This window comes from Mus musculus, chromosome 6 (genome assembly GCF_000001635.26).
Source record: "Mus musculus strain C57BL/6J chromosome 6, GRCm38.p6 C57BL/6J".
NCBI classification, from domain to species: Eukaryota; Metazoa; Chordata; class Mammalia; order Rodentia; family Muridae; genus Mus; species Mus musculus.
The window spans coordinates 66,493,280-66,518,570 of NC_000072.6; the positions used below are offsets into that span (position 1 = coordinate 66,493,280).

Here is a 25,291-nt window from a genome sequence, read left to right on the forward strand (position 1 = left end):
GGCTTTTAGTCTCATTGATAAAAGAATTTTAAAACAACTTAATAGGAAGCTCATAGACAATTTTATTCAAATCTAAGAGAAAAAAAAACCAGCGTAAAGAAGCTACTGGGATAAGGAGAGGAGAAATGGAAAATGCCATGCCTTTTGTGTTAGAACAGGATATTCAGCACTGGGCATCTTCAAGCAGCTACCTAGAGCAAGCAACTACTCAGCAAAGGCAGGGGGAGAGGTGGAGGTAGCCTAAAGAGAGAAAGAGTGAGAAAGCCCAAAGTACCAGAGAAGCCATACTTGAACTTTGGCCAGTTTAAGAAACAGACTTTTTCAAAGTATAAAAAAAAAAATCCTAACTCAGAAAAGCAGTCAGAGCTGGGCGGTGGTGGTGCACGCCTTTAATCCCAGCACTTGGGAGGCAGAAGCAGGCGGATTTTTGAATTCGAGGCCAGCCTGGTGTACAAAGTGAGTTCCAGGACAGCCAGGGCTACACAGAGAAACCCTGTCTTGAAAAAACAAAAACAACAACAACAAAAAAAAGCAGTCAGACTTAGCACAGCTGCACAGCAGCAGCTCTGTGAGTAGCTGCACTGAGGGCTTCTGGGAGGAAATGTACACGTCTTTGCTCAAGACCAGAATTACCACTCTGTTGACCAGATCTAAAAGAGTACAAAGGATGTTCCCCTTTCTTGTGTTATGAGGGAAATGGAAAGCAGAGTTTAAAGCTTCAGGGATCTCAAAGGCTACTCTAACATCCCCCATTCTAGAGAGGTAAGCCTAAAATCACTTAGAACTTAGTCCAGGATTCAGAGGCCAGAAATCCTCCCGGCATTTCTAGCCTTCAACTGAAATAAGACCAGGAACATCTCCATCTTTGACCCAAGGAGAAGAATGCTCACTCTAAATCTGCCTTACCTACGTCCATATCCTGCCCTTATTGATTAAGGTGGAGATTTATCAGATGCAACTGAGTCATTACAGAGGAAGAGACACTAAAGATGTCCACCTGCCTAACATAAGGACGGCTAGAAATAGTCTCTTCAGGCCCAGATGTGCATCATCCTCAGAAACGGCCACTGCTGGATCTTAATCTGCACTTCTAGCCTCCATGACAATGGGATAATAAATTTAGGTTGTTTCAGCCTCGCAGCCTGTGACATTTTCCTATGACAGGCCATGTCGACCTGTAGGCCCCTTAGTCTGCTAAGAGTGTTGGCTTTAACCATTTTGGAAAGACACTAAATGTCACTGTTATATATCAATTTCTTTATTTTTCATTATAGAGCTTCCTGAACTGCCCCCTGGTCCTTGAAATATTAGCTACATTGCTTGATCTCTCCCAGTCTACAGCCCTAGGGTCTATTTCTAAAGTAATTTCTTTGGTTGCTTTCTGTAGAAAAGGTATAGACCCCGGCATGTTCTTCTTCATAAGACTAATATGGCAATGACGTCACTATTTTTGTTGTCAGAGAGGTGGATTTACTACTGATCATCATTGCTGCTTCCTGTGGCTGCTTGCTGTTACTCATAAATGTCATTGTACTAGAGAGAGTGAAGACGTTACAAGTTAGACTTCAGATGTAAAATGGCCCCACTGAAAGGAACTTTGAATGCCTCCTATGCCACCAGATGACTCGGGTATTGTTAAACCTGGCAGAGATCATGGGCTTTAAAGAAACCTTAAGCTATAATTTCTAGTGACAACTTAAGAGTAGTCAGACTGTACCATACCAATTTACACATAAAAGCAACCCAGATTCAAAACCTTCAGGCTATTCTTTCTTACCAAGGTGGGGCTGTTTGAAACATAAAACTCAATCATCTGAGGCTTTCTTGAAAGTGTCTCAGATATGCTCATAATCTGTCACTACAGCACACTTCTCTGCCTGAGCCACAGAGCAGGGACTGACAAGAAATCCACGTTCTGTGTGTTTCATAATGACTTCCATCTAGGGGAGAGTGATCATGCCTAACCATGACAGGATGCTTCTCTTACAGCAACCACATGTTGCGTTTTCACACTGACAGTTTGAACATGGTTGAGTTACCAGTGAAGTCAGGTCAGAATTTTCATCTCACTCAAATGGATTTGACTTTGGTGACCATAGAAACCATTCAGTACACAGGTGAATAGGCACACACAGACTGACCATAAGACTCCATGTTGAGGTAAGTGCTTCAGTTCTTCCACTAACACTGAAAAAAAACAAAACAAACACACCTGTCTTCATCTAAAGGTAGAGGTGAGAAGAGACTACAAAGCCACAGCCCTGGGTACACAACAGAGTCAATGTAACTGAACCCTTCAGCGGGGTTCTCAACATGCTCATTATTTTCATAGGCATTTACAGAATATGAGAAGTGTTTATCTTGGCTGTTTATATCTTTGCTTCCATATTCATTTAAAAAAAAAAAAAGCCCAGACATTTACCCAAGCTGACAGCATCCTCCAAGATTCTAAATCTTTTCCATGGGCCTCTTTCTTTCCTGTTTGAGAATCATCCCTAATTGCATCAGTCTGTATTTCTTTCTTGGTTCTCTCATATAATATTTGAACAAGTACTTAAGGAAAGAACAACTGCCTTTAACATTATAACCTTATTTATAATATATCCTAGATGTCAGAGACTACCTAAAAATAAATGATATTTTACATGCTGTGAAGAATGCATCTATTATTCAAAAGGTTTATGTTTTACAGCTATGGTTGAACCACCTTACAGGTTCCTAGTCAGTGCATACAATTTTAACATTAATATTTGAAGTAAAATTTTAAATAGACGTTTCCATTTTAGAAGCAAGGCTGCAGTGAGTTGGCATTTTTATCAAGACAAATATTAAACCTACATAATTCTGAAGTGGTCTGATTTCTGTTATGATGTCGTGGCTCTATTGTGGAGATATAAACAAAAATATGAAAGCCTGATAATTTGTTAGCTTATAATGTTCTATGATATCATATGTGTCATTGCATGACAATGAAAATGCAAATTTCTCAGACTTTTGAGACATATAAAGCAGTTTTACAATTTCTCTAATATATTACTTTGATGGCCCAATTTTAATCCTTACCAACTACTTACATGAGGTTTTTCTTTGCAAGCCCAACACATAGTTTAGGCAATTTCCAATCTATTATTGGTTACCATTTCTTTTAACCACTTGTGATGAATTTGTTTTTTAAAAATCCAGTTCTCATGTGAGATCCTATTCTGCATACTGTAGGAGACCATGTTTAAGAAGGATTTTCCCGACCTTTGTACATTTGATATTCCTTTGGGAAGTACTTCACGGTCCAACAATCATGTTTAGCTGCAGTTGCTCATGACTTGCTGCAGACATGCCTCTGGGGTCACTCCCAGCAGCTTCCCTACTTACAGAATCCATGCTGAGCTGAGCCTGCTGCCATAAGTCAGCACACTGCTCTGACACAGAGGCTGCCTTGGCACTCCTTTAGACCAAAGTCTGCATTCTTGTTAAGCGGTTAGTGCTCGCAGAAACTGAAAACATCCTACTTCTCACCTCCTTCTGTGCTGGAATGGTTGCTGTCCAAGTTAGGATTTTGATTGCTGTGATAAAGCACAAAGACCAAAAGCAACTCAGGGAGGAAAGGGTTTATTTCACTTATTTAGCTTCCATTTGACAGCTCACCATAGAGAGATGTTGGAGCAAGAACTCAAACAGGGCAGGAATCAGAAAGCAGGAACTGATGCTGATGTCATGGAGGGGTGCTGCTTCCTGGCTTGCTCCCAGCCTTGTTTTCTCAGTCTGATTTCTTATAGAATCCTGGACCACCAGCCCGGGAATGGCACCACCCACAATGGGTCCCTCCTACCTAAATGACTAATTAAGAAAATGCCCTACAAACTTGCCTACAGCTCAATCTCATGGAGGCATTTTCTCAATGGAGGTTTTTTACCTCTCAAATGAGTAGCTTGTGTCAAGTTGATATGAAACTAACTAGCCTGGAAAGTTGAGCCAAGTGTGTTTATGTGGTTAAAGTTTATAGCATTTTCCAATATCTAGTTTATCTAGCTTAGGAAAAACCCTCAACGATGGAGAAAAACATTCATATTTCAATGTAACACATCCACTCTGACTCCCATTCTATTTCTAGTATGTAATATGTAATCATGCCCTGCCTATGAATCTTTGTTTAGGGCAGTGTGATAACTATATAATACTGGAATGGCATACATGTTACCCCAAAAGTGTACCCTTAACAGCAGCTTCAATTCAGATATAGAAATTCTCCTGGCAAATTGAATTCAGAAATAGAAATTAATTTGGGTTAATTTTAGCTGTGGAGTTTTTATAAATATAGAGCTCCATCTTGGAGGATTTCTGCCATAATTCGATGATTTCGATGAAATGGAGACTGACCACCATTCACACTATAGCAGAGCCTTGTTCCCTTGAGTCCACCAAGCTCCTGCTCAAACATTACTGTGAAGCACATAGGGAAGACTTAGGCTCTGAATGCCACTAATGTATCTGGTGACTGCTGTGGTCCCTAGGAAAAGTACTGACGACAAGGAATGGAATTGTGTTCTTCTGGGTTACATGTTCCCACCTGCCTACTTGCTACCTCCTTCAGTTTGCCTCTCCACAGTAACATATTTCTTTCATCAATAAAATTGCTCAGGAATCTGTGAGCACATGTTCTACTATCAAAACGCAAGTTTTAATGAAATCAAAATAGGACACATTTTATGTACAGGCATCGCTGTTGAGTAAACTAATGTCCTATCTCTCCATGTTTCACTGCTGTCAGCTGTGACTTTTAGGTCTAAGATGAGATAAAGCTCATAACAGCAGTGAGGCAGCTCAGCTGAGTGCCCGAGACTGTCTGCTGCAGCTAAGATTCAATTTCCTGCCTTCACAGTGGACAGAGTTTGAAAACAGAGGATGGGTTCTTGAAGAAATATACAAACTTATGTGCGTGTGTGTGTGTGTGTGTGTGCGTGTGTTTGGTGTGATGCAGTCTTATTTTTACTTCTGCAGGGTCTATGAGGAGATGCATGTAGCCAAGCAGGCCCACTAGGGCCTGCATTGTATTTGCACAGCCATTTTCTTTGGTGTCAGCACTGCCTGTGAGACTCTTTCAGCTTTGCATTTTATGTTCTCTCCATACCCTCACGATAGGATAAAATGTGACAAAACCTATGTTTTCCTGCAACTGAACTTATTTTTCACTTTCAGTATTACCTCGCGGGTTTTTCAAGTTTTCCAGTGGAAATTTACAGTACCATAGACTACTCAGCTCACACGTCTCAGAAGTACACAGTGGCCACATAAGACCTGTATCTCCCTGTGTGAATCACACTGAACACTCAGTTATCCTGGCATGCCTAGTGAGGCAAAGCAGTTGGTAGAGACAGGACAGTCAGGAACACAGATCACTCCATGATCTGCCTCTCTATGGGAGCCATAGGATTTTATGACAGTAAGTAACCCCCACTCCTCAGTCAAAGCAAACACAGCCAAAGGGGCAAGCCCATGATGTTTCACAGTGACAAAAACAGTCATAGCACTAGGTCAAGAAAAGAATAGGCAAGAAAAGGTCTAGTATTCTATTTAAAATTACAAAGTAAGGAATAGCTTGTCTAAACAGATGAGTAGATGCCTTAAAGAAGGGCTCTCTTTGAAACTTGTATCTACAATCAACTCTTTCTTGAACTATTGAACTACAGACTAAGATCCCTAATGAAAGACTGAAGCTGAAATAGCATGTATACACTACATAATTGGTTCTTCAGCTGAATAGAGCATTAAAAATCATTTAAAAATGTGGGAAAAAGTAGCCAGACTGAGAAGGTGCTAAGAAATGAAAAAAAAAAAATTTACTATAGTCACTTAAGCTTTGTGGTTTGGGATTTAGGACTTTCAAAACTAATATTTGGCAGCAGATGATAAAGTTATAGCTCATAGGGATAAAGTAGCTACCAATAAACATGCAGCTGCAAATAGGTGTGTCTACTCAGCTATGCACACACATATAGCTGTGCTCATATACAACCATGCATGCATGGTTACAGTCACACACTGTACCCACACAGAGATGTGCATGCACATATAGTTACACAACTGTACCTACATAGAATGTGTGGGCACATACAGATTATACAACTGTACCCAACAGAGATGTGTGTGCACATACAGATTATACAACTGTACCCACACAGAGATACACATGCACATACAGATTACACAATTGTATTCACACAGAGATGTGTGTGCACATACAGATTACACAACTGTATCCACACGGAGATGTGTGTGCACATAGTTTACCCTCTTGCCATCATCGCTTATAAAGTATACATAACTTATGTTTATTCCACTGTCCCCAAGAGTATGCTAGATCACTAAGAGTATTAGACGGTATCATGGAACAGTTGAGGCATGAATGAACAATACCCCAGCTCCTCAGTGATCAAAAAAGCTCTAGAGACCACTGAGAGGAAAGATATTAACCATACTTAAATTGTTAAAACAGCCAGACTATTTAGTCCCTGGGCACACACACACACAAAAAAAGACAGTATTTGGATGTTGGACCACAGCATAAGGAAGTAATCAGAAATCCAGCAAAAAATATATATACCAAGATGTTCACAGGAGTATTATTTAAACTTGCAAGGCATGCAAAAAATATGGACTCAAGCCAATATCACAAAATGGGACCTGGTCAAGCAAGATGGACTATTAAACAGACATTATGTTTTCAGAATGTACCTAAAGGAAAACATATATAATGTGCTGTAAAGCTTAAAAATGCATAGGTATGCTTTATCCATGTTTTTTTAAAGAAATTCTACACACAAAATTAGCCAAAAATCATGAAGAATACTTTTCCATCATAGCTGAAGGGACACGGAAAGAAAAAGAAGCAGGAAAGACTAAAAATAAAACATAAAATTATTATGTAAATTTCAACCCCAGATAGAGAAAAGCTAGTTCCATAATGGCAAAAATCATACTTTTAAAAAATTGCCGTGTCTACAAAATCTAACATATTTACACAAGGTAGTACCTCAATTTTAATGCTGACAAAAGTGAGTATGGACTGAACACATAGGAGTGATGGAGCTTTAAATATTCTGCACCATCTAAGTCACTAAGAACGTCAGAGGCATGGTGGGAAAATATTGTCAGATAAGTTTGGGGGCGGTGTAGGAACAGTCAGTACACGGGTTATTCAGTATAAACTCAGTTCCATTTCTGTAACAGGTTTTAGACCGACATCTATGGAGAGCTGTGGGAAATTAATGTGGTACTTTACATATTCCTATTCTCTCATCCATGTTACCTACAAGAACTCATTGTGAAGTTGTTATAAACTATGCCTTAACCTCTCCTTTTGTTAGTTGGTAAGGGAGAAGCAATCTCTGGGATTTGTTGAGGTCAAATTTAAAATATGTTCCTAGGCTTATCTCTGAGTCTGTTCTCCAGTTGTGACTTTGTTTGGAAGCAGTTCAGCTTTCAGGAGATAGGGCCTGACTGAGGAAGTACATCAACAGTGGAGGTCTTTAACAGTTAGAGCCCCACCCATGGTTTCTGGGATCGCTGAGCTTTGACAGTTATAGTCCCACCTGTAGTGCCTTCCTCCACTATGATAGGCTTCACATTCTCAAACTGTGAGGCAAAGTAAATATTTGATCCCTACATTGTTTCTGTCAGTTTTTTTTTTTTTTTAATTTAACGGGATGGTTAATTTAGGATTCTTGAACAGGAAGTCGAAAAAGTGACAGTCAGAGCAATACTGGGAAAAGAGTTCTCTATCATCTCTATGCTGACCACACTGAAAACAGAAAAAGCCAAAGGTTTAGACACAGTCACATCCAGGTACAGGCAAAATGACCTTTAAAAGAGAAACTTGACAGGAATGATATAAGACAGAGGCACAGTCCATAGCCCCTTGGGAATGTTGGAAAGAGAGAAAGCCATATATACTATGCCAAAATTTTTAAATTGCATGACAAAATTTTGATATGGTGTATTCTGACAAAAAGGAGAAAAATATGAGGAGGGGTTGTAAATGAGACCACTCACATAGTATGGTGACATTGTGCAGCCACCCCTCTCTGAAGAAATAATCACCTGAACATCCCTTGCCTCAGGTAGGAATCAAAACCGAGGGATAATGGCCCTGACATTGGGATTGGCTGATGTTCAGAAGATCCAAAGGTAAGTACTGCTCTTCAAGAAAAAGGAAAAAGTTATTTAGTTTTGAATATACTTCTTCCACATCTGTTGTCAACCACAGACTACATGCCTAGCAACATATAAAGCAGCTTCACCCCAGAGATGTTCACAATAAACAAAAGCTTAGCACTCAGTTTTCTATGTTTGTCAATAGAGGCTATGTAATAGCTGCATTTCTATTCAGAAATAGTGAAAAGAAAATTGTAGGTTTGGCCCTTAAGTATCTGCCCTTAAATTACCTGAAATCTATTGATGTTGGAAAAAGAGTGTCAGCATGTTCATTCAACAATATGTCATAGATCTACACACAGGGAAATGACTTGGAGCTAACTTTGATGTCCTCTTCAGGAAAAGGGACCATAGGGGTTCTCTAGAAACTATCAAGTAGAGTAGTGGCAAACACTCCAGACATATTGACTGTTAGAGACATTCATTGTGTCCATTACAGCTTAGGAATCAGTCAATACCACAATCTTAAACATAAACTTATGAAATGCTAAATGCTCTTCCAAAATAAACTATGAATCTCTCAAAATGCTTGTGTATAATAAATCAAGAGAAAGAATTTATGTATGGGTCCAAGAGATACTTTGAAGATTGCTTTTAAAGGTCACATTTGAAAAGCAATTCCAGAAAGAATGTTAACTATGGAATTAAAATTTAAATCCCTTTACATCTTATTTTTTAGTCTTTCCAAAAAATAATGCCTTAATGCCTCCTTTGATTTGTATCAATGCTTTAAAAGACATAGCAACAACAAAAATATTCTTATATTCTCAGCTCAGCAATTTTTTAATCGTATGACCTGTCTAAATCAGACTCACCATAGAGATATAAGAATGCCATTGCTCTCTGCAACAAACAGGGAAAGTCTTGCTTTACAAACCACAGCATGATGCTTTCAGTGAAACAGAACTTTTTCCCTTAAACACACTGATGGGACTTGCATTAAATGTTCAGATCAGAGTTCCATGTAATTATTCAGCACATACATACTGCATATGCCAATCAAATACAGCCTCCCTTTTCTACTCCCCCCATTTCCACACCCAAGAGCTGACTCCTTGTTCAGGTATCTCTATATAATAGAGAATATAAGGAACTTGGCTTTCTGTGTGGTATATTTAACTTAATCTTCCAGGTTCTTCCCCTTCCTGTAAAGTATGTTTTCATTCTTCAAGGGGCTGAATAGTATTGCATTGTATACTGTATCATATCCTGTCTACTGACACCATCTTTTGATAGGTAGACTATGTTTTAATAATTGTGAATCATGCCATAATATGCATGAGCTGGTAGGATTCTCTTCTGTGTGATGATTTCAATTCTTTTGAATAGATCTCCAGAAGTTGGCTGGCTAGATGATATTATAGACCTTTTTTTATGTTTTTTGTTGTTGTTGTTGTTGTTTTGTGATTCTAGTATGGAAACTAGGGATTGGGGCCTACTCGGAAGAAGTAGGCCATAGCAGTGAACCCTGGTATACCTTGTCACTAACTTCTCTTTCTCTCTCTCTCTCTCTCTCTCTCTCTCTCTCTCTCTGCTTCTCAGCTGACATGAGGTGAACAGTTCTGCTTCTCCATACCTGCCGCATTGGTACCCGCCCACTGGAAATAACGCAATCAGCTGTTCATAGACCATGCCTTTAACCACAAACCTATATACCCTGTTTTAATTATTATTCTATTGCTTTGAAGAGACATCATGACCAAGGCCACTCTTAAAAAAGAAATTCTTTAATTTTAAATTTTATTTATTTTACGTACATGAATACACCATTGCTCTTTTCAGACACACCAGAAAAGGGCATCAGATCCCATTACAGATGGTTGTGCGCCACCATGTGGTTCCTGGGAATTGAACTCAGGTCCTTTGGAAGAACAGTTAGTGTTCTTAACCTCTGTGCCATCTCTCCAGCCCAAAATTCTTTAGTTAGGTGCTTGCTTATAGTTTCAGAGGGTTAGTCCACTGACATGATGGGGCTCACAGCAGGAGGCAGGCAGGCATAATATCAGGAACCATAATGGGACAAGCTATAACTAGTAGGTAATCCTGAGATAGCATGCTTCGGATTATTATATAATCTGTGACAGGTTAGCCCTTACTAAGCAAGGCTGTAAGGGATTCATTTTAGGAAAGATTCCTGCTACTAATATCTTTTCCTGTTATTATTAAACACATATAACAACTACTAAGTAATAGCACCCCTTTGGAGCAGATCTCTGCAGATCCACAAAGATGTACTATCTTATAGTGATATATAGACAAATAGATGACTTTTTAAGTCTTAATGATGATCCTATAAGAATTCCTAAAATTACACCTGGGATTATTAAGCTCTTTTATAGTGGGACTGCTATTACGTCCTTTTCTGGTAGTCAAAACTGCAATGAGAACTCTGGCAGTCTCCCAAGTGTAATCAGTTAATTGCTCTTAGATAGTAACCAGACTTTCTCCCACACAGAGCACATACCAAGAGTTTGTAAACAATTAACCAAAGGTCATAAAAAGGGAACTAATGATTTATTTATAGATGCTAGGACAGAAGATAAAATATTGACTGGGTATATCTATACAAAACTTCACTAATAACTTAGTTATGGCTTTAAACCTTCAGTGAACCTGTGGAGCTGAGACAGGTGATGGATGTTTAGCCAGATAATTACTCCTAATGGTTATACATGTAAACATTCTCTGATTTGATTTTTTTGTGTGTGAACTTGTAATGAAATTTGTAACATGTGATCAGGTATTCTGAAAGACGTATAAGTACTGAGGACAAAGAGAAGATAGAGAATCCCCCCCGCCCCCTTCCACCTAGAAGAATTTTTCCCTTTTCCCACTTAGGATCTTTCTACTTTTCCCCTTAGATAGCTTCCATAGGAAACTTTTTTACAACCTAGTAATAAATGCTATAATCACTTTTCTAAGTGTCCCTTTTTCTTCCTGTGACTTCCAACTAGCAGGCCTCACAGTTCCTGCTGAGATAGAACAAAGGCCACATAATCCCCTGCTGTTAAGGCTACAGGTGCCAATCATCTTTTTACCCTTGGAAAGAGCAAGAAAGTTGTTTAGGACTTTTTAGAAGTTACCATCAGCATTTCAGTACAGTTAGAGAGCTAGAAATCCCTGAGACCCTCAGACTTTAAAGCCATTGCCATAGTCCTACTATGCTGTGCTACTACTCCACCACAACCCTCTCCAGGCTGGGAGACTCCCGGAAGCATGACATTAGAGGAGCAGCAACTGAGAGCTTTATATTCTGATCTGTGGGAAGACACAGAGCCTGGCCACTCCCAGTGATACACCTACTCAAATAAGGCCACACTTCCTAATCTTTCCCAGTCTTACTAAGTGGTGATTAAACATTCAAACAAATGGAGACCATCCTCATTCAGACCCCCATGGGCCCCCTTTCCTCCTTTCTGGTTATTTCTTCCAGGTACTATGTCAATAGCATCAAAGGAGACTAGTATTTTGTCTCATTAGTTGAAGATTCATTTTCTCATCCATCAACAGTGAGTAAAAGTTCCTTTTTCTCTACACTTATACCAGCATTTGCTATTTTTACTTTCTAGAAAGTCACGTGGGATGAGATGATATCTTATTGTATATGATGTACATTTCCCTGATGGCTACAGATAATATTAAGCTTTTTTCCCCATGGATTTGTTGGGCATTGCCGTTTCTTCTTTTGAGAAGTATCTACTTCATTTGCTCATTTATTTATTTATTTATTTTTATTAAGTATTTTCCTCAATTACATTTCCAATGCTATCCCAAAAGTCCCCCACACCCTCCCCCCCCCACTCCCCTACCCACCTATTCCCATTTTTTGAATGACCTAAAAAACTAATATTCTGAAATATTTTAAACTTATAGTTTGAGTAGCCAGGTGTGCACATCATACTGTTTGTGTTGCTACGTGTCAGAACCACAATACTGTCTCTTGAACTTTATTCTAAGCAGCTCACACCCCTCCGTTACCTCCTTCCAGCCTAGCTAGGCTGGCCTCAGACCATCCGCCTCTGAGGTGGAGCCACCTGCTGTGCTGCCTCTCATACCTCTCCTTTGATGTGCCACTACCTGCTACCTGCCTGAGGCTGAACCGGTTCTCCAAGATCTTCCGCAGTTAGCTGCAGTTAGCTTCGAACTGTGATTTTCGAGGGTTCCTACTAAAAGGCTGATCTGACAACTTCAAAGGAACTCTGCGTGACCGGGAATGGGCCTCCCCTCTTCTTTATAAAGCGAGTTTGCAGACATTAAAGTTGAGTCTTGATCAGAATACAGTCTTGACTCCATTTCTCTCTTTACCCACCAAGATTCCCTCTTTTCTTTCAGTTCCAAGATGCATCCCAGGCTCGAACCCAAACATGAGAACCTCAGGCCGGCCCCAATACCCCTCCTGAAAGTTTCAGTGTACATGCTCAGAAGCTAGTGACATCAGGAAGGTTACCATGGGCAGCCCAGTCCAGAGATGGCAAAGGAGATAGATAATAAAATCTTTGGAATCCGTTATGTTGGAAGAACTGGAGCGGGGTTGCAAAAAAAAAAAAAAAAAAAAAAAAAAAATGTAGGCTACAACTATAGTTCTTAGAGAACTTTTGAGACTTCACTGTTCATTTGAGATTTTAAATATAAAATTAAAAAGTATTAACTACATTTTAACAGAATGATATTGGCACCAGGTCCCCTATGTATATATATACTATATTGTTCAGTTTAATACTTTTATGACATTCCTGACAGTGTGAACAAGTGTGTCTCTGATTGTTGTGTCTGTTCTTGGAGATTTTTTTCCTTTTGTTGGGTTATCTTATACAACTTCGAGATGAAGTTATTTTTTTTGTTTTATTATATTTTGTTATGTTTTTACTACCCCTTAGAAATCTGTTGTTTTGTTTTTGTTTTTGTTTTTTTCCTAATGAGAGACAGAAAAAGAATGAATATGGATGGGAGGGGAGGTAGGAAAGAACTGGGAGAAGTAGAGAAAGCAGAAACTATATTCAGATTACAGAGTATAAGAAAAGAATTTGTTTAATATAATCTCTCCAGATTAGTCAACTCTACCTCATGGCAAAAGGAAAACCAATACCTATGGTCACCCTTCAGCTCTGTCATCGGGGAGCTATCGCTCTTAACCTCCTCAGGAAGGCTTGCAAGGGTAGGAAATGAAAGGATTATAGAATTTATAAAACTCAGAGTCCCAAAACTAGTTCTGGGGTGGCAGGTCTCTGTGTTCACCAGAACAAGATGGAGCCCCCACAGTTAAGTCAATCATTACTTCCTAGAATTAAATACTTCAAAACCTTTTCCAAATTAGTTAACTCTACCCTTGTGTCAAAGCACAGTAAAGCCATCCTTCCAACTGTGGCCTCCCAGGGTGGCAGGTATTTCATTGCATATCTCTATTCAGAGGAGCACAACACTGAGTGTGGGACAGTATTCCTAGCTCTCCCATTTTGAAGGAAAATGGGAAATTCTGACACCTTACCTGAAATCTTTTTAACTTTTAAATGCTGCTAACTATAGACTGAGTACCTCTAACTAACCCAGTATCTGAATTTCAAAATGCTAAGTTGAGGGATGCTCAACCAGAGTTTACAAGTACACTAAGATTCCAAACTTTTTATATTTTTAATTGTAGATGTGCTAAATTACAATTTTAAAATCATGTACATTGCAGATAAAAGTTGTAAAGAAAATGATAAGATAAAACTTTTTCTTTCTCCCTCTTGAAGTAAGCAAATGTTTGTTTATTTATTATTTACACGGGGTCTCAAATATAACAGGATTACTTTGAACTCACTTTGTAACCAAGGACAAGACCTTGAACTTCTGATTCTCCTGCCTCCACATACCAAGGGCAGGGCTAACAACCATGCCATTACACTTATTTCCATACACTTCTGAAAATCAGCTATGTTCATTGTAGGCTAGTACTCTACCATTTGAACTACATCTCTGGTCCAAATATTTCTTAATTAACAACACTAACAGTATAAAGTTAGTATAATTCATAAGATAATAAACAAATGTTTAACTTAATCAACATTTAAAACTTTAGGCCGGCAAAATGGCACTTTCCACCAAGGCTAACAATATGAATTAAGTCCCTAAGACTCACATGATAAAAGGAGAGAATCAACTCTCTCAAATTGTCCTCTGACTTCTGAATACTTGTTATGGCATAAATGAGGTGCAGAAGCACATACACACATATACACAAAAGTGAAGACATCGAATTAAAAACTTGCTCTAATAAAACATTACTAAAAGATGTTGCAGGTCAGCAGTATTACAGACTACTTAAGAAAGAATTTTTATCCACAATGCTCAAAGGCCATTCAAATTCAACAATGAGAAAATAAACAGCAATAAAAATATACAAAATGGCTTTGAAATACACAGTGATAGTGTCCTAGTGTGCATGAAGCCCTGGTTAATCTTCAAGCCTGGAAAAAAGTCAACTAAACAAAGAGTTAAAAATGATATACAGAGAAAGTACACACAAGAAAAGATTCAAATTTTAAATTATAATATGATATACAGAGAAAGTACACACAAGAAAAGATTCAAATTTTAAATTATAACCACAAGACACCATTAAACTATATATTAAAAGAAAAATCTAAGGGACTTCTGTCTTAGGGTTTTACTCCTGTGAACAGACACCATGACCAATGCAACTCTTATAAGGACAACATTTAATTGGGGCTGGCTTACAGGTTCAGAGGTCCAGTCTATTATCATCAAGGCAGGAACACAGCAGCATACAAGCAGGCATGGTGCAGGAGGAGCTGAGAGTTCTATGTTATCATCTGAAGGCTGCTATAATACTGGCCTCCAGGCAGCTAGAACAAAGGTATTAAAGCCCACAAGGCCATACCTAATCCAAAAAAGCCACACCTCCTAACAGTGTCGCTCTCTAGGTTAAGCATATACAAACCATCAGAGACTGCTTATCCAGTACTTGAAAAAGAAGAGTAAGAAACTAGGCCACATACAGCCAGTTAGAATGGAGAATGGCAATGTGGTGGGTTGAATATGCTTGGCCCAGGGAGTGGCACTTTTAGGAGGTATAGCCCTGAACTCAGAGGTCTGTTTGCCTTTTCTCCTGGGATTAAAAATGGGTACCACAATGGCTGGGTCTAAGCTTTCCATGGCCACTATTCCTCAAGATCCAGATCAAAATCCTGTGTCGCCCAGCCTCAAGACCTGGTGGATCACAGTTGTACTTCCTTTGATAATATACTGCTACTGTGCATATCCTAGTTTATGACTTGGTGGGTCCAATAAAATCCAGCTCATGATGGATAGTTCAGGTCACAAGGTAACTTGGTGTCCTACTGTCAAACATTCAGTTTCCACTAAGGCCCAATAGCAGGCCAAGAGCTGTTTTTCAACAGGAGAATAATTGTCTGCAGATGATGGTAGAGCTTTGCTTCAAGATTCCAAAGGTATCTTCTGTGATTCACCTATAGAGGCCTGCCAAAGGCTCTAAACAGTATGTCAGTCTGCCCCCGACACCTCAAAAACCATCAGGTCATCAGGATCATATGGTCTAAGTGGTAGAGCAGCCTGCACAGCAGCCTGGACTTGTTGAAGAGTCTTTTCTTGTTTGGCTTTGGAATAAGATGTAAAACTCTCAGCTTCTCCAGTGCTATGGCTGTCTGGACACTACCCACCATAATGATAATAGACTGAACCTCAAAACTGGTAAGCCAGCCCCAATTCAATATAGTTTATAGGAGGTGCCTTGGTCATGGTGTCTCTCTGCAGCAGCAATGGAAATTTGTGGCCCAGGGAATAGTGACCTCAGGGCAAAATCCCACCCAGATAAGCTTATTATTTATGCTTCTTCAGTTGAACAAGGAGCTTAGTTATTGTTTTCATTTGGACTTTTAATCTGAAATTAACTACAATCCAGAAGTGGAGAGAGAGCACAACTATGATCCTGATCTTGAGACTGGAAGACCCAGGCTTTTGATCTGCATCTTGAGGAATAGTGGCCATGAAAAGCTTAGGCCCAGGCCTTGTGGTACACACCTCTGAATTCAAGGCCACCCCTCCTAATAGTGCCACTCCCTGAGTCAAACATATTCAAACCACTATCCACACAACTTTAGAAAACAATCTGGCAATTATAAAAAGATAAAACATGCTTCTCTGTTGCTGTGATAAACACTATATATAATCAAATGCATCTGGGAAGTAAAGGACTTAATTTGACTTACAGCTTTCATCCATTCTCTAGGGAAGCCAAGTTAGGAACTCAATGCAGAAGCCTAAAGCATTAACAACAGGGAAATATTGCTTACTGGCTTGTTCCCCTTGGCTTTCTCAGTTACCTTTCTTATACAGCCCAGGCCCACCTGCTCAGAGATAGCACTACCCACAGTATATTAGATCCTTCTGTACAAATTAGCAACAAAGGAAATACCCAATAGACATGCCTTATTGTCAGTCTGATGGAAATTCCATTTCCCACATTTATGGAGTTAATAACCAAGATTAGGTATCATAAGCACACCCCTTGCCAACTTAACATATAAGCATACCACTGTCAAACTATAACCTTTCTCTTTTTGTTTGTCTTTAAGATGTTATATTGATATCATAACATAATAAAATATACTACAATCTTAAAAGTTTACAGTCATTAGAATTTTTTAACATTTTAAAAATCTAATGTCTCTTTAAAATCCAAAATCACCTATAAAATCAAAAATAAGTCATAAACTTTAGTATCCTAACAGGGGAAAAAACAAGAGTTACAATCAGATTAAAGCAAAACTGAAATCCAACAGTGCAAAAAGCTTTGGGACCGACTCATGACTATGTGTTCCTACAGGGTTGGGCAGTCCACTTCTCTGACTATTCCATCTGAAACACACACACACACACACACACAGAGAGAGAGAGAGAGAGAGAGAGAGAGAGACAGAGAGACAGAGAGACAGAGAGACAGAGAGACAGAGAGACAGAGAGATCGCTTGTAGGCTCAAGCTAGCTCCACACCACACCTGTTGTCTTTCATAGTTACTCCACCACCCTGGAATCTCCAAAATGCTGAGGTCTCCACTACAGTTGAAGCTAAGCATTCACTAATGGCCTCCTGGCCTTCCTTTTGGGCCTCCAACCTTGCCACATGGTGCCAAGCCTCACTTCTCTCCATGACTCTGTTAATCTTAGGGTCTCCAAAGCAACTAAGGCTCAACCTTCATGAATGATTTCTCCTGGTTTTTGATAATACTAAATCTTAACTTCTCTCCATGATCTCTTCAATTCTGCAGCTTTTATGTCACCCAAACCATGAACCCACATGAAAGTCTCTTACACATTACCAAGATTGGCTGCCAAATTGAGATGCAGACTTGGACCTCTCTGAACCACAACTTCTGTGTCCTGATCTTGGGAAAATACTTCCCCCCAAAATTCATTTCAGTGATGCTAGCATTGTAAGTGTTCAAGATCACCAGAGAATGAAACCCAAACCTCAAATACTATGCAAAAGAAAAGCACGTTTATTCAGCTGACTTTCCTGCATGTAGGTGTCCCCACATTTTGGGAATGGAGATCCCTAGTGGGCTCTCCATTACTGTCAGGGGAATCCCAGGAAGGGATATGTGCCCTTTTACCTTGATTGGTTAGCTCTATTTCTAGGAGTCTGACTAATTTAATAATTGGTTAGGCTCTGGAGACCTCCCTGGGGGATAGCTTATTCATTCTAGCTACCTAGTTTCACTTCAAGCCAGATGATATGGGGTCCTCAGACTGACTGCCTGAAGCTGTGGTTGGCTGACCAGAGGTCCCTGGATCAGGGTTCTCATTTCTGGGAAACAGAAACTTAGGGCTAGTCGCCCAAACTACCAGTTTGCTGCATATTATAGAACCAGCTTGGCTCTGGCTAATTCAGTCCTCTCAGTAGCTTATTAATCACAGATGATTCTTTAGCACCAGCTGACCAGGATCTATTGTCCAATGAAGGCAAAAGTTTCACTTCAGCAGATTTAAGTCAGTACATCACATGATGGGACTGATAAGGACTCCCAAACTTCCCTCCAAACTACAAAAAAATCATATTGAGTGAGCTAACCCATACCAAAAAGATAAATATCACATGTTCTCTTTTATCTGAGTGTCCTAGCTACAAATTTTCACAAATGAGAAAGTTAAATGAGGACCATTGCTTGGGGGTGGGGCACAGAATAAAAAGAGACTAGGAAGGCTGAGTGATCTGAAGAAGGAAATAAGGAGATGAAAGGGAGATAAATACTGAAGGAGGAAGGATAAAATAACAGTAAGAATGTCTGAAAAATCATAAAAATCATATTATTAACACTCTCCCTAAAAATATCTATAATACATGTAAGTCAGTACATAAGTGTACATGTATAATTGAAATTAAATTCTCCCATCTGGGCTGGCAATGCTTCCTCAAATAGCCATTGACCATCTAACAAAGCCCCAATGCCAGGCATGAGAAGTTCCTTTTGAGTTGTCAGTCAGCATTGTCCAAGAAACTCCCCTAATAGTATAAGCTATTGCTATTGCCCTTGGTTGCCCTCCAGAGATGTAACATAAGTCACTATTACTGAAGACATCATGCACTTTAAACACAGGGCCCAAAGGCCCTGAGCTACAACTGACCTGTAAGCCTCTTCTGTAAGGTCTAGCTTTCATGATACCGGAAGGTACCATGCAAGTTTCCAAAAGTGGAAAGCAACCAGCAGTTCTACCCAGCTATGACTCCTATGAGCCACAACAACCAGCCTGGCACATGAACCTTGAGGGCTAATAGTACAGCAGGCCATTATGGTAACCACCATCCCTTTAACTGGACTAAAGGCCTTCCCAACAAGAGCAAAATCCTGCCTGATATAGGAAACCTAGCCAACTACCTAGGACTAATGAAGTCATGGATCTTGGAGGTTTGAAAACTACAATGGCCACTTTACTAAACCAGCATGATCCCTAAGTACTCTCTAAATATACTCAGAGATAGGTGGTTCTCATCCCTCATCAAGGAAACTGTTCTTTGCAACATATGGAGACTATTATAGAAAACCACAACCATTCAAAATGCAGAGTCGTGGAACCCAGTGCTAGTGGATACATATACAATATGATTTCTGTGCCTAAAACTCAAGGAACATTGTAGAAGAGAGGACAGGGAGATTTTAAGACTCAAAGGAACAAGTAATGGAATTTTCTGTGAGATTGTGTCTCCTAAAAATGTCAGAAACTGCATCCTCAAAGTCTCATCAGTATGGCTGTGTAAACAAGAGTAAAGCAGGTGCAATACCAACAGACATTCCAACATGGAAGAGGGAAATTCACAAGGCCTCAGCCCTATACAAAGAACTCCAGGCAACTAAGGAAAAGTGAAAATGGGAGAAATAGTCTTCCCAAGAGAAGAGCACACTTGATCATCCAATACCTAGAAGTTAGCCCTAAAAACATACAAATAACATTATACAGACTAAGCATGTTGTATTTATTTATTTAGGAATATAAATATATTTAAGAATATTTATTATATATAATTTAGGAATATATATGCCCTATATATGTATAGCATATATGTCATACAAAATACACACAAATAGGACATATATGTTTTATATATAACATAAGTATGTCATATGTTATACATGTGTATGTTATATACATATATGTGTTGTGTACATATACATGCATATTACATATATACATGTATATATTATATACATATACATACATGTGTATGTTCTATGTTATTTTATATACTGTACTGTATATTATATCTAACACATCTAAGATAACATAATATACAACTATATATGTTATATTTATGTGTGTTTAGAAATATGTTGAGGCCATGAATCTGAAAGAAAGCAGCAGTGGTACATGAAAAGGTTTAAAGGAAAGAAAGGGGAAAAGGAAATTATATAGTTATATTATAATCTCAAAAACTATAAGTTTGTTTTTAAAACTTCCCTTCAGCACTTTACAAACCAGGCTTGTGTTGTCTACTTATTTTTTTTCAGCACCCTTACCTTCCAAGCCCCTGAAGAAGTGCATTTCACACCCTGATCACTGAAGCTCTGGAAGCCCAAAGCTCCGAATTCCTTTCACAATACTTTCCAGAACCAACATGGCCATGGTCATCACACCCATGCTCCTGGTACTAATTTCTGTCCTGGTTTGCTTTTCTGTGGCTGGGATAAACACCATAACCAAAAGCAACTTGGGGTAGAGAAGGCTTATATGTTAGAGTAGCATCAAGGGAAGCCATGTCAGGAGAGGGAAATAGAAACCACAGATGAATACAGTTTACTGGCTTTCTCCCCACCACACCACACCCATCCCACCCCACCCCACCCCACATCTGCTTGCACAGCTTGGTATCTTATATAATCCAAGACCATCTTGCGCAGGGGTGGCACCACCATCCACATAAACTGTGATCAAGAAAATGACTTATAGACATGTCTACAAGACAATCTGATGGAGGCAATTCCTTGATCAATGTCACTAGGGAAGTATGTCTTAAAGGCATGTCAAGCTATCAACCAATATTAGCCACCCATCATTGCTACTCAACAAAGCTAGTCACTGCATTGCCCATAAAATATTCCTGACAGTCTCCCCCATCTGCACTCACTGGCATGTTTTGTTTTGTTTTGTTTTGTTTCTTAACTAGGTATAACAAGCTATATTTTCTCCTTATACTAAACTCATATCCTTATTCCAAGACCTAATTTAAGTCCTGCCTTCCTCACAAAGGGACTGACTATATAAGAGCATCCATAGTGGCCATACCAAAGCAGGGTACAGGTAATAGAAGCTAAACTGAAAGTATGACAGGCCATGAGGAACATGTATCCTTCTTTTACTTTGAGACAACCAGACAGAACAACCAAGAACTTCCACCCTAGGTTCTTTTTTTAATTAGCGAGGGGAGATCAGAAGCAGTGCAAAGGAAAGGGTACAAAGCACAGCCTAGCACTTTTATAAGTGTGAATGAATGCCCTGTGGAGGTTTTTTAATTGCATGAGGACAGTAAGAAAATGTCTCTACAAATTGTGGCTTCTCCTGGAAAAAAAGTGTTAATGTTATGTAAATTAAAATTAGAAAGTCTCTTTAACTGAAATCAGCAACACCAAGCACTGTGAGCAACTGCCCTGAGGGTGGGGCCTTCAGCCTGCCTATAGCCAGAGCTCTCTCTGGCTGAGTCCTTCTACAGAACACTCTCATGATCTTAATATGAAATTTCCTCCACAGGTCTGTATGTTTAATGTTTGCCCCTATACAGGGACACTAATTGGTGAAGTTCTAGAAACAAGCAAGTGGGCTCCAGGGAGCCCATCCTTGGGGCCGTATCTAGCCCTGATTCCTTCCTGTATTCCCAGCTATGCTTCATATCAGCCCTGATGTGGGCTGCTCTACTGTGCTTATCCCAGCAGAACACACTGAATCTTTTGAGGAGAGCCCAAATAAACCTCTCTTTCTTTAAATTGTCCTCTTAGATATTTTGATCAGAGCTTTGCAAAAGTATCAAGTACAATTTAGCAAGGATTGCTGCTTGGCTTCAAGAAACATTGTCTTTGGCTGGAAAACAGGTCAAAGGCATCTGGTATGTAATTTGTAGGAGGTAGTCTAACCCCACTCAGATCTTAAAGTTTATCCTCAATACTCAAAACCCATTCACGACTCCTGCTTTACTTTATCTCTACTCTCACTTATAATGCTACCATCTTTAGAATTACCACAACAGTCTGGTAACTGGTTCTACTCTGGAGCCACATAGGATTGACCATGGCCCAAGAATACACTTGAGTTATCCGTAATTCCATGCCCCAGTGTGGTAACAGTTTGATAAAACTTTATAGTAACAGAAAAAAGAAAGTGGTAAGTCAAAGCACTTTTCAAATTTATTGCTATAAACACTGGATAGATGGCTAAAGCTCTGCAGTGGGTCTCAGATGTTGCCTGATGGAGCTCTTAGCTTATCAATTGGTGGAAGCAGTTGCCTGTTAATGTAAAGCTTTTACCTGTTAGCCACAGAGTGTCAGGTGAGACACAGAGACATGGGCAAGGAGTGGCCATAAAGAAGTCGGGGGGGAAAAAAAAAGCACAAGATGAATTATAACTAGATCCTGAACCTGCAACATTCCAATCTCTCCAAAGTTACTGAAGTTCTTGGCACTCAATCAGCCTTGCAGAAGATTCCATAGAGCGTGGGTTCTTTCCAGGAAAGGGGTCTTTCATTCACAGTTGCCATCTTTACTCCAGAGGGGAAAAACCCAAACTGTTCTGTTTATAACTATATTGAATTCTCAAAAAAAGAAAATCTTACAAAGATAAATGCCTGGTTCAGATATGTTCACTAGGGAAGTATGTCTAGCCTTTAAAAACAAAATAATGGGCAGTAAAGACCATCCAGGTTCTGCAGCAGTAGGTTGATGATGCGGAGGAGAGCGACAAGAGTCTCCAGTGGGAAGTAGAGAGAGAAAGGCAGGCCAGGAGCAGGCTGAAGCTGAGGTGGCCTCCTTGAACCACAGGATCCAGCTGACTAAAGAGGAGCTGGACAGTGCCCAGGAGCGACTTGCCACTGCTTTGCAGAAGCTAGAGGAAGGGAAAAGGCTGCTGATGAGAGCGAGAGAGGCACAAAGGCGGTTGAAATTAGGCTCTAAAGGAAGAAGAAAAGATGGAACTCAAGAAAATCCAGCTAAAGGAAGCAAAGCACATTGCAGAAGAGGCAGATAGGAAGAGGTGGCTCATAAGTTGGTGATTATTGAAGGAGACTTGGAATGCATGAGAGATGGATGAGCAGATCAGACTGATGGACCAGAACTTAAAGTGTCTAAGTGTTGCTGAAGAAAAGTACTCTCAAAAAAGAAGTATGAAGAAGAAATAATGATTCTTACTGATAAACTCAAGGAGGCAGAGACCCATGCTGAGTTTGTTGAAAGATCAGTAACCAGACTGGAGAAGACCATTGATGACTTGGAAGGTAAGCTGACGCGCAACAAAGAGGAGCATCTCTGTACACAAAGGATGCTGGACCAGACCTGTTGAGTCTGACCTCCCCCTTCCTTGCCCTGAGGCCGCTCCCTCTCTTGGACCCTGAGGCCAGTCTCCCGGAAGCTGACCTTGAAACTAAGGGCTGATCTTTCTAACTGAAGGCTGTTTTCCCTCCTGCCACCCCCTCTACCCTTGACTTTTTTCACAAAACTGTGTCAGCCTCTTCCCAGAGTTCCAGGTGGAGGCGCTGAACAACTTTGGGAACAATATTTAAGGGAATGCGAGCACAATGCCAAGTGTCTTCAATGCAGTTGTGATACGCACATTGTGATTACTTCTTGTCTTAGTAATCATTTTTAACATCCCAAGCACTCCTGCAACTTGGAGCAGCACATTTTAGCCTAATGGATTCTGTCTCGCCATGGAAGAGAAACATGGAATGGGCCTGACTTCTGAGAGCCAGCAGAGTCCAGGCAGGCTCCACTGTGGGAGATCTCAGTGGTCTGCACCAAGTTTTATCCAAACAACAGGGGGATTTTAGGAAGTTAGCCAAAACCAAAAACTGTTCCGGGCTGTGAAGGTTTTCAGCTTTGGTATCTTTGAACAACTTTACACTTATTTATTTTTTACTTTTTCCATCAGATGTGACCAAATAAGACCCCACCTTCCAGGGCCTCATGCCTTTTAGGCAAGTGTGCTACCGTTCAGCCCCAACCCTGAGCCCAAACTTGTCATAGTTCTATCCCTATCCCAACTGCTCAAAAATGGATCATGCCACCCCTTAGTGTTGTGGTGACCTCTTAGTGTTCATGTGCCCCCAAGGGAGACAGAGAAGGAAAATGATGTTTGCCACTGATTTAGTCACATGAAAGTCATCTCAACGCCCTTTCCTGAAGCTGCAGTCTCTAAAGTATATTTCATTGTACTTTGTATCAGTTAATGCTGGAGAAATCTTGAATAACTTATGAAAAAAAAGAACTTTTAAATTTTTATATTATTTTGAAATTTTGTTGGGGGGGGGGGGTTTGGTTGGGTAACTTGGCCAACCCATTGGCTGGGAGAATTCTTAGGAGGTGTGCTGATCTTTCAGTGTCCCCACCCAATTGCCCTGTTCAGGTGGTTGCAGATTTCTGGCTTGCTTGTACTCTCCTCTGACCTGAGAAAGAGGACCCTGTAGTGCAACTGTTTTGATACTGAATATTGACAAGTGACATTTTGAAATAAAGAACCAGTCCCTCCAAAAGAAAACAAAAAGCAAAAAACAAAACACATCAACAACAACAAAAAAATGTGAATTCTATACAACTTCCACAAACTAGAAAAAAAAGAGAAAATATTTCTAAGTTTATCTTATGAAGTCAGTATTTTACCTAAAACAGAGCTGCAGGCATTATAAGAACAAGCCTTCATTGCTTATGAACACTTATGCAAGTTTTTCAAAAGCACATAGCAAACCTAAGCCAGCATTACAGAAAAAGATGGTACATACAATCAGGTGAGATTACACAAAGATCTAAGGTGGGAGGAGGAGAGCAACTACTGGAAATCACTGGGATCTCTACTTCCAGTGTGTATGAAATAGCAGGAGCTAGACTGATGATCTTGAAACTATTAAAAAAAATAAAATAAAGGGGCTGGAGAAAGGGCTCAGAAGTTAAGAGCCCTGGTTGCTCTTCAACAGGACACAGGTTCAATTCCCAGAACCCATGGCAGCTCATGATTGGATTATCTCCAGTTCCAGGGGATATAACATCCTCACGCAGACTTACATACTTTACTCAGATAAAGCAGCAATGTATAAGAAATAAAGGTAAATAATATTAAAAACATAAAGTAAAATATTTGAAAACACATGATGAAGGGCTACTGGGAGATGAGATTATATGTGTTCCTAGTAGGTCTTGAACTTGAATTTTTGTGGGATTGCTGAGGGAGGAGGGAGCTGTTACTTCTCCCATATTAATAGACTGGTCGCCATCTGCACACAGAAGCTAAGGCTGTTCTACAGCCCTCTGTACACAGGTCCTGCCAGGAGAGACCTGGTCTCCCAGCAGTGCTGACACAGGCTTACAGGCCCACA

General features: G+C 39.8%; 2 pseudogenes; one reads left to right on the forward strand and one right to left on the reverse strand.

Moving 5' to 3' along the window:
* The first annotated feature begins 1,966 nt into the window (after positions 1–1,966).
* Gm19764 lies at positions 1,967–23,265 on the forward strand (annotated as a pseudogene).
* On the reverse strand, positions 22,612–24,451 carry Tpm3-rs3 (tropomyosin 3, related sequence 3; annotated as a pseudogene).